This window comes from Neomonachus schauinslandi, chromosome 6, assembly GCF_002201575.2.
Source record: "Neomonachus schauinslandi chromosome 6, ASM220157v2, whole genome shotgun sequence".
Taxonomy (NCBI): Eukaryota; Metazoa; Chordata; class Mammalia; order Carnivora; family Phocidae; genus Neomonachus; species Neomonachus schauinslandi.
The window spans coordinates 95,469,657-95,482,432 of NC_058408.1; the positions used below are offsets into that span (position 1 = coordinate 95,469,657).

The following is a 12,776-nucleotide window of genomic DNA, read 5'->3' on the forward strand; positions in this document are numbered from 1 at the left end:
ACTACATCTAAATTTTTTAATATAATCCACAAAATAAAATTATACATTGGTAGTCTTTAATACTTTTTAAATTCAAGTATAATTAACATACAGTGTGATATTAGTTTCGGGTGTACAAAATAATGATTCAATGATTCTATATATTACTCAGTGCTCATCACTGTAAGTATACTCTTAATCCCCTTTGTCTATTTCACTCATCCCCCAACCCCTCCTCTCTGGCAGCCACCAGTTTGTTGTCTGTATTTAAGAGTCTGTGTTTTTGTTTGTCTCTTTTTTTTCTTGGTTTGTTCATTTGTTTTTGTTTTTGTTTTTTTCTTAAATTCCACATTGAGTGAAATCATATACTTGTCTTTGTGTGACTTATTTCACTTAGCATTATACCTTCTGAGTCCAACCACGTTTTTGCAAATGGGAAGATTTCATTCTTTTTTTATGGCTGAGTAATATTTCATTATATATATTCATATATATATATATATATATATCTCACATCGTCTTTATCTATTCATCTATAAATGGACACTTGGATTGCTTCCATATTTTGACTATTATAAATAATGTTGCAGTGAACATATGGGTGATACGTCTTTTCAAATTAGTGTTTTCATTTTTTATGGGTAAATACACAGCAGTGAAATTACTGAATCCTATGGTAATTTTATTTTTAATTTTTTGAGGGATCTCCATACTGTGTTCCATAGTGGCTGTACCCATTTGCATTCCCACCAATAGTGCACGAGGGTTCCCTTTTCTTCACATATTGGCCAACACTTGTTATCTGTCTTTTTTATTCTAGCCATTCTGACAGGTGTATAGTGATATTTCATTGCAGTTTTGATTTGTATTTTCCTGTTGATTAGTGATGTTAAGCATCTTTTCATGTGTCTGTTGGCCATTTATATGTCTTCTTTAGAAAAGTGTCTATTCAGGTCCTCTGCCCATTTTTTTATTCAGATCATTTGGGTCTCTTTTGGTGTTGAAGTCTTTAATACTTTTCACCAGCAGCCTCTTGGCAAATGAAAGGATATGTATGTATATTCAGTTGACATGTACTTCCTCAGAACTCAGTATATTTTGGTGAGTGCAAAGAAGTAATACCTAACCACAATTCACCTTAAAGGAAAAGAATATAAGACTAGCCAAGGAAGAAAATAAGCTTCCCTAATATATAATTCATAATGCTATTATTAATATATATTGTTCTAAAAGGTATGTATTTTGATCCTTAAAGGTCATGCTGTGATTTTAAGACAATTCCGAAATTTATTCATTACATTTCATGAAAAAAAAAAAATGTGTCTAGGCATTCCAAGAAGGAGCTATTTTACTGTATGAGGTTGGTACACTTTTGTATAATATGCAACCAAAGAGAGCAGTGTTTCTTTTTCCCAAAGAAGAACATTATTGAAAATAGACAATGTATGATTCCCCCAAGATATCTGGATAGCCATGGAATAAGCTAGAGAATCTTTTCCAAAATGTTATGCATACCTTAGCCACGTATCTTGCTCTCATGTTAGTCTTACCTTCAAAATGAGCCCATCTTTCAGACATGCCATCAATTTATCTATTTTGTCAAAAAAACAGTGTTTAAAAGTGTTGCCCTTTACATTGTGAAACTAACCATGGCAAGAGGTGAGAAATGGAGTAGGCAAGATGTTTACTGAATATATTAATTTATTTAGCTCTAGGTATCATAATTGTTTTTTAAATATATGAGTTCAAATTTTTTTAAAAAAATGAAGGCTGGTGGTGATCATCTAGCTCTCACCATACTCTTGTGCTCATTTGGATTGAAATGGTGTTGCAATACCCAAATCACTATTTTAAAAGTAATTTTCTACCTGATGTATTTGTTCACATTAATAAAAAATTGTTTTGCTGTAGTCATTCATAGCCGCTGAAACAGCAAAATGCAAGCTAGTCCAAGATGATCTAATTTGTACTTGCCATCACAATATTTCTTCCAGGCACAATCAGCCACTCTGTCAGCATCAGTGAATCTCCTCTCTGTATGTTTAATGAGAAAATGTGGAGAAAGAATATCAAAAAATATTTTTATCAGGGCTCAATTTTCCATCCCACTTAGAGTTTCAAGATTCCCAGGCAGTAGATGAGGCTCAGGCAAAGGTGAAAAGCAGCTAATGATTTTGGTTTCTTATTTCTGGAGTAAGAACTAGGTAGATAGATGGAGAGGGAAATTGTATAGGATTTAGTAATTCTGTAGCTATTCAAACACAGGAAAGAAAAATGAAAAGAATTTTAAACTCGCCAATGCTGTTCCCTTTACATATTCACAGGAAATAGATTACAAAGACAAATAAAACCTCAAATGATATTGAACTTCATGAGCATTCCTAGACAGATAATATCCTAGAAAAATATAGTAAAGCTTTAGCTAAATCATAATATAATTGTCACTAACTAATAATAATTAAAATAAATAGCATTTGTAGAATACTATGCAGTTTGAAATTGCTTGGATACATACATCATTCTGTATTTATATCATCCTTAGCAAACACAAAAAAAACCAAACCTCCCCAGGATGTTTTAAGAAAAAAATTGTTCAATGAAATCAGTTTGGAAAATTGTACTTAAAGGAATTTAAAAAGGTGAGATAAAAAGACTATAAATCACTAGAAAGCAGAGTCAGTTTACATTGAAAAGTAACTTCTTTCAGGCCTTGTATTTTGTTCTCGTGTACCGTTTTGTTTAACTACATGATGAAATGCCACTATTTCCCTCGCATACATCCCACATACTCCACATTCCCACATAAGCACCATCGTCTCAATAACATGAGGATTCTCCTCTCCCAGGCACCAGGGGCATCAATGCCCAAGGAATACAAGACTGGGTGGCTTTAGTCTCCTGCACTTCACTATCTACCCGGGCTCCCACCAAGACCACCCTGAGAATATTCAGTGGAAACCTGGTATGCTATTTATGCAAATGTATATTTCTGAAAGTTCTCCAACCCCATCCTCATCTTCTCAGGAGGTGGCAGTATTTAAACTGCAGTTTAGAAGCTCTGCATGTGTCACTAAGTAAGATATTGCTGCAGTTAAAGTAATAACAGGATTTCTGCTATGTCATACCTATTTATGCATTCAGTAAATAAGGAAAGGCCCTACTTTATCCCAGGCACTGTTCTAAGATTTGGGGATATATATGTGGGAGGAAAGACAAAAATATAATGAATGGGGACACCTGGGTGGCTCAGTCGGTTAAGTGTCTGCCTTTGGCTCAGGTCATGATCCCAGGGTCCCGGGATCAAGCTCCTCATCAGGCTCCCTGCTCAGTGGGAAGCCTACATCTCCCTCTGCCCCTCCCTCTGGCCTTTCCTTTGCCCCTCCCCCTCCCACTGCTCATGCTTTCTCTCTTTCTTATTTATTTATTTATTTATTTATTATTTATTTATTTATTTATTTATTTGACAGAGAGAGACACAGCGAGAGAGGGAACACAAGCAGGGGAAGTGAGAGAGGGAGAAGCAGGCTTCCCGCAGAGCAGGGAGCCCGATGTGGGGCTCGATCCCAGGACCCTGGGATCATGACCTGAGCCGAAGGCAGACGCCCAACAACTGAGCCACCCAGGCGCCCCTCTCTCTCTCTCTTAAACAAATAAATAAAATCTTTAAAAAATGTAATGAATGAGTAAATGTGTGGTATTTTATAAGGAAAGAAATTCTATAAATTGCAAGGGTAAGAAGGATGAGTGCACATAACAGGGGACAATTAGAATCTTAAATAAGGAGATTAAGGTACATCTCACCAATAAGGTCCATTTGGAAAAGAGGTGAGGGAGATGAGGAAGAGGTGCATGCATGCGTATGGGATAAAAAAAATGCAATTCAAAGAGAACAGGTATTTCCAAAGCCCTGAGGTAGGATCATACTTGGCATGTTTGAGAAACAATAAAAAGGTCAGTGTAGAGAAGTGGGTGGATAGAAGGTAGAAGATGCAGACGTTATAGGTGTCTTAGAAGACAATATGTTTTAAAAGGCATGAGAAAAACACAAGAATCAGAGATAAGCCCATTTTCCATATCTCCATATTTTATAGTAATAAGTTAGGTTCTGCTTACAAATTGGGGCTATAGGATAGTAAGTGGACTCAGGAAAACTTGAGCATGTGTTTCTCATGTTTGGTTGAAATATGTATATGTCATGGCAAATATCTATGCATTTTCTGTATGATTTAATAAACATTTCAGTCTATACTCTAAGCAACTTTTAAACTGATAAGAACAGATACTACACTTGATCTTAGTCAAAAGGCCGAGAAGCGATCTAAGCAACTTTTATAGGAGAGTAAGAGAGAGAGAGAGAAATATATAATAGCTAAGAATGCTTTTCTCTAACTTCGTGCTCTTTTCTGGTTCTCATATCTTGAAAACACAAATATATTACTTGATATAGATTTGTAAGAAAATTAATCTAGCATATAACATCTAAGGTGTGTTAAATTAATTTTTAATTGAGCGTTTAAAGTAATGGCATTGTACAAAACCAGCTGGAGTAAAATAAGAATAAATAGGGGAAAGGATCTTTAGGCACTGAAAAACAACTGTGCCATGTATGGTAGAAAAAGCTTAGGTATGCTAGAAAGCATGATTTCAATATACAGCTGCTAAAGGAGAAAAATAACCATGATCCTTTAGTATCTTTCTATAATTTAGTAAAGGAAACAAGATAATAAAAACATCAGATTTGGAATCTTAGCTTACTGAAATAATCAAGCCTCAATTGGGTCAAAGGTTCTTGCATTAAAAACAAAAGGGTACAATTTTTTTATCCTGATAAGGAAAAAAAATCTCCAGTTATTACATGATTTCTTAGGCTTAGCAATAAAAAAGAATTTCTTTAGAGGATGGCCTATTTCACAATTCTGGGGAAAAGCCACTGAATGGATATGAATATTTCTTTTAATCAATGCTTACAATGATGTTAATGTTATTTTCAGGTAGCCAGTAATTATACCTTTAGCCTAAATAAATATATACATTTTGGTACACTTATTTTTACAGACATTTAAATTTACATGATGTGTCCTTCAAAACTACACTTACTACAACAACATAATATGGGTTTTTATAATGCAGTAGGATATCAGTGTGTCTTGCACATATATAAAACTCTGCTAAGCAGATAGGGTAAACCATCACAACAAAAACAAAAAAACCCAACATAGCTAACTATATGAGGTTCACAAAACGATTCACATATAGATTATTTACAAAATGTGTTGAAAACATGATCTCACTGAAAATGATAGAATTATAACATCTCTCTGGGACCCAAGCCGCTTTATAAATGCAGGAAGCCACGTTCTTGGGTGGGTTACCCCCACTGAAATGTTCTCAGATTTTACAGTGTAGAAAGAACACTTCCCATAAACAGAGAGCTCTCTGGGGGCATCTACAGGACTAAGTGGTAACTCTCGGGGAAGCAATGGTTTGGGAACTTTCGGTCATGCTGTATCATTAATGAATTGCCTGATTTATAACCAATGGAAATTTGGAGCTGGCTCCCTTCCCAGAATGCTTCCAAGCAATAGCACAGCAGAAACAGTAACACCCTGGACACAGAAAAAGACAGCAGTTTGAGGAATTAAAAAAATTGAAGTTTTGGCCAAGGCATAAAGATATAACGGATGCTGAGTTCCAAAGAGGGAGCCAGACCTCATGGAGAATATAAAAAGTGAAATAGTAAACCTGAATAATGTAACACTTCAACCTTCGCCACACCAAAGCTCTAAGGCACTCCAGATACGGGACAGCAGATATGGGCAGCATCTGCACAGAGATTATTTAGGGAGAGAGTCGTGCTGTGAGTAGCCCCTCCACACCAAAAGGGAAGAACCGGAAAGTGAAACCCTAGTAACTGAGGGCTACAGCTTTCAATGCTGCACTGTTGTAAAGATTCCCAGGTAGTATTTGCATAATGTATTTATTAAAGTTTAGCTTTCTCTCAGGAAAATATCATTAAAACAAGAATGACAAGAGATGTCCTTTTTGCCCTATGTTGTACAAATTGCACCACCACAACCTATAAATGTATCATTTATCACAATCCCTTTGCAAATTTTTTTATTAAAATAGCTTTCCTTTAATACTTTTATGGAGTTTCTACTTATAATTTCATAGAATATTTAGATTACCTTGAAATAGACAAAAATACTTATTGTATTGTTAGGTATCCTCATATTTGCAAAGGAAAAAAAGCAATCCTCATAAATTGTAATGCCCCATATAGTATTTCAAATGTCTTTACTTGCTTTGGTGTATTCGATATAGATTATAGATTTAAAAATTTAAAAAGCAAATAGTAATTTATTCATATATCATGCTAGCTAAGATAAATTAAGAAGCTATATCATTTATATGTCAGGGAAAATTTATAATATTGTACTAGTACTTAAAGCACAGACCATGAACTAATTTAAGACTCCCAAACTTTTTAATTCAGAGCATTTCCAAGTGCCTATGGCTGTAAGACACGTTTCAGGAAGAAAGAAGTGACTAAATGCCCAATGCACAATAATGGGTTTAATATGTAAGAAATGGCAGGCTACTGCTTTGCAAAGGACATTTTCTGCTTTGGCCCTTGGCCATATTTACCCAAATTTCTTAGAGGGATTTTTTTTTTCTCCCTTAGAATTGCTTCATGAAAGTGGAATTCAAGAAATAATATTTTAAGAGTCATTTAAAATGGGAAGTCAGCAGAAAGTGGGGTTTTGGTTGACAGCAGCCAAAAACATTGTAAGGAGCATTGGAGGCTGTGTAATTTTGAAAGGATTGTGTTTCTATGCATTGTAGTCAGTAGTCTACATGAGCAAAAATAATAAGAAAAAAAGATTTAGCAGACTATTGCCAGGGATGCTGGCAGCCTGCCAAACACACAGAGGTAGCCCTATTCCACCTCTTTGTCTTCAGAGTAACATTACCCTTCACCTGCTAAATAAAAGAAAAGGTGCCCATTGAAATCTGCAGCGTGAAGTCACACCTGCTTAAGTTATGCTTGTTTTCCCTTCATACAAAATATTTGTGTATCTGCTAGCAGGAGGTCAAATCCTTACCTAGCATATAAATTGTAGAAAATATCATGTTAATTGTTGACATGACAATAAAGACATAAAATCTTAGTTAAGTGTACTCCATTATATTGTTTGTATCTGACAGTAAATTGGGATAGTTGCATTAAATTTATTTTTGCTGCATTTATATATACACATATGAAGAGAGAGAGAGAGGCAGAATGGGGGATGGGAGCATGCAGCCTGGAGAGTTCAAGACAATGTATTCTTCGTGTTTCAAGAAGTAAGGGTTGCTTCCTGTCTCTTATTGTCTCTTATAACTGTTTGGTTAGGATAGTTTCTAATTTTCTCTCACATTACTTATCTTTTAGGTATTTCAGGAAAGAGAGAAAGAGAATACATATCACCCAATTAGTGTATTTTCTGAACATGAGGAGAAAAGAGAAAAAATAGTGCTTCCTTCCGATTTTGTAATGGAACATATTAACCTTGTCTCTTTGGAACAAGAAGTCTATTTGTTTGAGGAACTGAGCAACCTCCTAGAAAGGAACTCATTCTCTGTGAAATAGAAGTGATGTGCATAATCTGTCCAAAAATGCAGGTTGGTTGCCCGAGGGTAGAGGAGATTCTCAGTATAGTGTGATGATTTCCCTTGAAGTACCCCCAGCCTGATTCCCTATAGACTTGTGACTCATGAGTGAATCTTCGAAAAAAGGGACACATTCTGTTGTTGTGGAGTATAATTCAATACTTGAAAAGAACAAAATGGAAGAAGGATCTCTTTCCAATGTGGCTTCAGTACCCAGTGGAATCTGATGTGCACAGAGTAATGGGCAACAAATGACAAGGTGAAGTAACCTATAGGAGGTGAGAGTACCTAGAAAATGTAGCACAACTTCAGAATGGCTGAATGCATGGCTGCCATCATGAGCCAGTGCATAACACAGAATGTTCATGAATAAATCTGAAGGGAAACAGTAGCAGAGGAAAATATAGGTGCTGGCATATTGAGTTACTGTTTATTCAGTGATTAAGCCCACATAAGCAATGTGCTATGCCCTTTACAAACATTATCTCATTTGATCCCCATAGTAAGTTTTTAAATTAGGTATTATAATTCCCATTTTGCACATGAGGCAAGTTATTATTTAAAAGCAGGTGTTTTCAAAGTACCCACTTACAGGTATCCTCCTCCTTTCACACTCGAAAACATGCAATGACTCCATCTCTAGGGGCTGAGGAAATGGAAATGTTGGATTGTAAATCAATATTAGAAGAGCAAAAGCAGGAAGTAATGACATTAATAAAGAAGTTATAAATAGAACAACACATGATAACAGTTTAGAGGAAGAATGAAGGGGGGAATCGGAGGGGGAGACGAGCCATGAGACACAATGGACTCTGAGAAACAAACTGAGGTTTCTAGAGGGGTGGGGGTGGGGGGATGGGTTAGCCTGGTGATGGGTATTAAAGAGGGCACCTACTGAATGGAGCACTGGGTGTTATATGCAAACAATGAATCATGGAACACTGCATCAAAAACTAATGATGTAATGTATGGTGATTAACATAACATAATAATAAAAATAAATAAATATAAAAAATTAAGTATAAAAAATATATACAGACTCCTAAAGTGGTGGCAGAGAGAGACCGTTAGCTATATTTCGAGGAAGATGCGGTCCAGCTGCAGCGGAGCTCAGAGTTTCTGATGCTGCTCCTGACTCCCTGTTGTTCACTCTCACAGAGAAACAGGTGGGTCGGGAAGCTACACTGCAGCCCTGGCTTTTAAAGATACGGAAGGACACCTGTGGAACCAGAGGTGGCGATTCACCAAATTAGAATTACTCCAGCCAACAACACGGTAAAATCTTCAGAGAAGGTATGCCCTAACTTGATGAGAGTGCAAAGGAAAAGAATCTCCAAGTAAAAGGACCAGTCCAGATGCCCACCAAGAATCACTGAGAATCGGTGAATGTTCTAAGACTTGGTATCATTTTCAGGTGATGATCCACAAACGACTCATTGATTTGCACAGTCCTTCTGAGACTGGTAAACAGATTACTTCCATCAGTATTGAGGACGTTGAAGTCACCACTGCTGACATTTAAATCAATCTTTTTAATAAAATGATTATCAGTTGTTTACAAAAATAAGATTCAAAATGAAAATATAATTCAAGGTCCAAGATAAAACACAATGAAATTACTAATGGTACTAAATAAGACCACTGAAATATGAATAACATAAGAGCTAGGACCAATAGTTTAGATAAGTATCAAAGGCTTATGTCATGGCTACACCCAAGAAGGAAAATCAACATTTCAAGAATGCCACTCCCAGATTATGGAGGGCACTTGTGATGAGCACTGGGTGTTGTATGTCAGTGATGAATCACTAAATGCTATTCCTGAAACCAATATTACACTATATGTTAACTAAGTAGAAGTTAAATAAAATTTGAAACAAATGAACAAACAAAAAGAATGCCACCCCCTGGTAAGAATAATATAAGCTATAAGTTACCCATTGACAATTAAATTCTGGAAGGACTTCACTCTCCCCTTCTGCCCTTGCCACACCATCTCTTCACCCCTTTTTTGTGCAGATTTGAAAAGTAGGAATGAAGCAAGGAAAGGTAAAATCTTAAGCCTCCTGAGCTTTCACTTTCAGGTGTTTTCTTTCTAGTCTCCGTGTATAATTTTTGTCACCACAAATTATCCTAACAAATTAACTAGGATCTTCTAAACTAATAAAAAATGGTTAAGCAGTTTATCCACAGTTAATAGGTAACAGAGCTGGGATTTGAAGAACCATGCATTATTTTTTAACCTTTTATTTTGAAATAATTTTATATTTACAGGAAGTTGCAAGATAGTACAGAGTGGTGCCATGCACCCTTTACCCTCTACCCCTCAATGGTTACATCACACATAACTACAGTATAATATCAATATGAGGGAATTGCCATTGGTGAAAAGTGTGTATGTACTTTCATGTCATTTTATCCCCTGTGTAGATTCATGTAACCACCAACACAATCAAGGTACAGAACTATTCCATACCAAAGATTTCCTTCAGACTACCCTTTTAGAGTCACACCCACTCTCTCTCCTTGACTATCTCTAAATCCTGGTAACCATTAATCTGTTCTCCATTCTATATTTTTATTTCAAGAATCCTGTATAAGTGGAATCATACAGAATGTAACTTTTTGAGATTGACTTTTTGTCACTCAGGATAATGCCCTGAGGTTCATTCAAGTTGTTGCACCTATCAATATTTTGTTCCTTTTATGGGCAAGTAGTATTCCATGGTATGGGTAAATCACAGTTTGCTTAACCAATCACATGAACGTTTTGATCATTTCTACTTTTTGACTATTACAAAAAGCTTCTATGAACAATTATGTATATATTTTTGCATAGACTTAAATGATCATTTCTCTGAAATAAATTTCCAGAATGTAATTGTGGGATAAGGTAAGTGTATATTTAGCTTTTTTTTTTTTTTAAGAAATTGCCATTTTTTCCAGAATAGGGAGCCACGTTTTAAGCACTCTATTTTAGTGCTTCCTAAGTTAAACAAGCCACGTCCATAGTAGCTGTGGTAGCCAGCTTCTAATATGATCGCCAGTGATCCCTGCCTCCTCCTGGAATCCACAACCTGGTGTCATCTCTCTCCACATTTTACTAAAAATGGAATGTATGGACAAGAGATTATGACAGAAGTAATGGTATATACTTCCAAGATTAGGGTTTTTTCTTTCTCTTTTGTCTCTCTTATTTTCTCATCATTTGTTCTCAAAGAAGCCATGTTGTGATAAGCCCTATGAGAGAAGCCCAGTGGTGAAGAACTGAAGCCTCCTTCCAAAACCACATAGGAGAGATTAGAAGTGAATTTTTCAGCCCCATTTAGGTCTTCACAAGCTATAATCCTGCCTAATACCTTGACTACAACCTTATGAGACACCCTAAGCCAAACTCAACCAGCTAAGACACTCCAAGATTCCTAACACACACACACACACACACACACAGATAATAAATATTGTTTTAAAAAAGCTAAGTTTTGTGTGCTTCATTATGCAACCATAAATAGCAAATAAATATTTTGACATAAGAGGTATAATGCTACAATGATAAGAACTTAAAATATGAGAGTGGCTTTGAAAGTAGGGATGCCATGTTGTGTGAGCTGAAAAAACTGCCGGGATTTTGAGATTAGGTTAGACAGAACTGTAGCTTCTCTTTTTTGTATGTGTGTCTCTCTCTTCCTTTCTCTCTCTCTCTTCCTTTCTCTCTCTCTCTTTTTCTTATCATTTGCTGTGGGAAAAGACATGTTGTGAGTAGCCCATATGGTAAAGGACTTAATCCTCCTGTCAACAGCAACATGAGCAATCTTAGAACCATATTCCTGAATCCCAATCAAGTCTTCATATACTCTAACTCTGGCCAACGCACTGACTGAAACCTAATGAGACAATCTAAACCAAAACCATCCAGCTAAATCATTGCAGGATTCCTGACTCACAGAAACTCTTAGATAATAAATGTATTTTCAAGCCACTAAGATCTGGGGTAGTTTGTTATGTAGCGATATACAACTACAATGTGTAGTTACTCATAAGACTTAAGAATAAAGATAACCACAAATAGAGAAACATGGATAAGATTTACCAGATGCAGAAATAATCTGGGAAAATTCTATAAAATTGTCCACATTTTAAACACAGCTAAGACATCCATGATATTGTCTCAGAAAGGCATAATTAGATTGTGGTTATAATTTGGAGAATACGTCTTTAACACACTGCAGTTTACCCTCTTTGAGTAAAACAAAAGGGGTCATTAATGTGTTTATTTCACTGTTCAGGAGAGCAAATATCCTGACCAGGTAGTGCGAATTCACTGGCCCAATGTTTCTCCCTATTGAGGGTAACATAAAACTTATGACACTAGATCATCCAACCAACTCTGGCTCTGTTCACACATTCACCAAGTGACCTTCTAATTATAACCTGGCTCAGTGCACAAATTTTCCTAGAGGAAGACCAGTTCACTAGTTAGTTGGTATTATTTCTGAGCTACTTTGCCTCTGTGACAAAAATCATAAATAAATATTCAGTTTAATTGTTTTCAATTTAAGTGTTTTGTGGCCATGTTAGCAAAAGCCAGCTACCATAATCCTGATCAATTTCTGGATGCCCTGAAAAAAAATGATTTTGTTAATTTTTAAGTCCAAAGAACATGATAACCGTACTCATCTTAACAACTAGTGAGCACGCCCTGGTCTCCATAAAGTCATCTCTGACTTAGCTCACTCTAAATTCAATACTGTTATTATTAAATCTCACTGTGTCATTTATCTAACCAAACAGCACTTATTAATAGCTTTCAGGAAAATTATGAACATAATTCCATTATGGAATTCCATTCCATAATTCCATTCCATTTTTAATAAGATAGCTGAATGAATGAATGATAGGTCAGATAAATTTGTGAATCCCAAGTTCAAAGGAGACATTTTGAATGTATTAACAAGGCAGCATAACAAGCCAGATGGGGGGTGGGGGACAAAAAAAAAAAATACACCTTATGGCATAATGTTTAGTGTGGGTATGTGCTTCAATTTTGTCACCAAGCACAATTTTACAAAGACCTTGTATTTAGAATCAGTGCTCAAAAGCAATTATTTTGCATTTTGGGATTTGCCTTAAGAGAGACAGAAGGC

General features: G+C 35.9%; 1 protein-coding gene and 1 pseudogene across 1 annotated transcript in view; both read right to left on the reverse strand.

The window, feature by feature from the left end:
* Positions 1 to 12,776, reverse strand: part of CTNNA3 (catenin alpha 3) — a 1,723,003-nt gene that overhangs the window by 294,441 nt on the left and 1,415,786 nt on the right. The gene's annotated exons all lie outside the window — the stretch shown is intronic.
* On the reverse strand, positions 4,167 to 4,297 carry LOC123325250 (annotated as a pseudogene).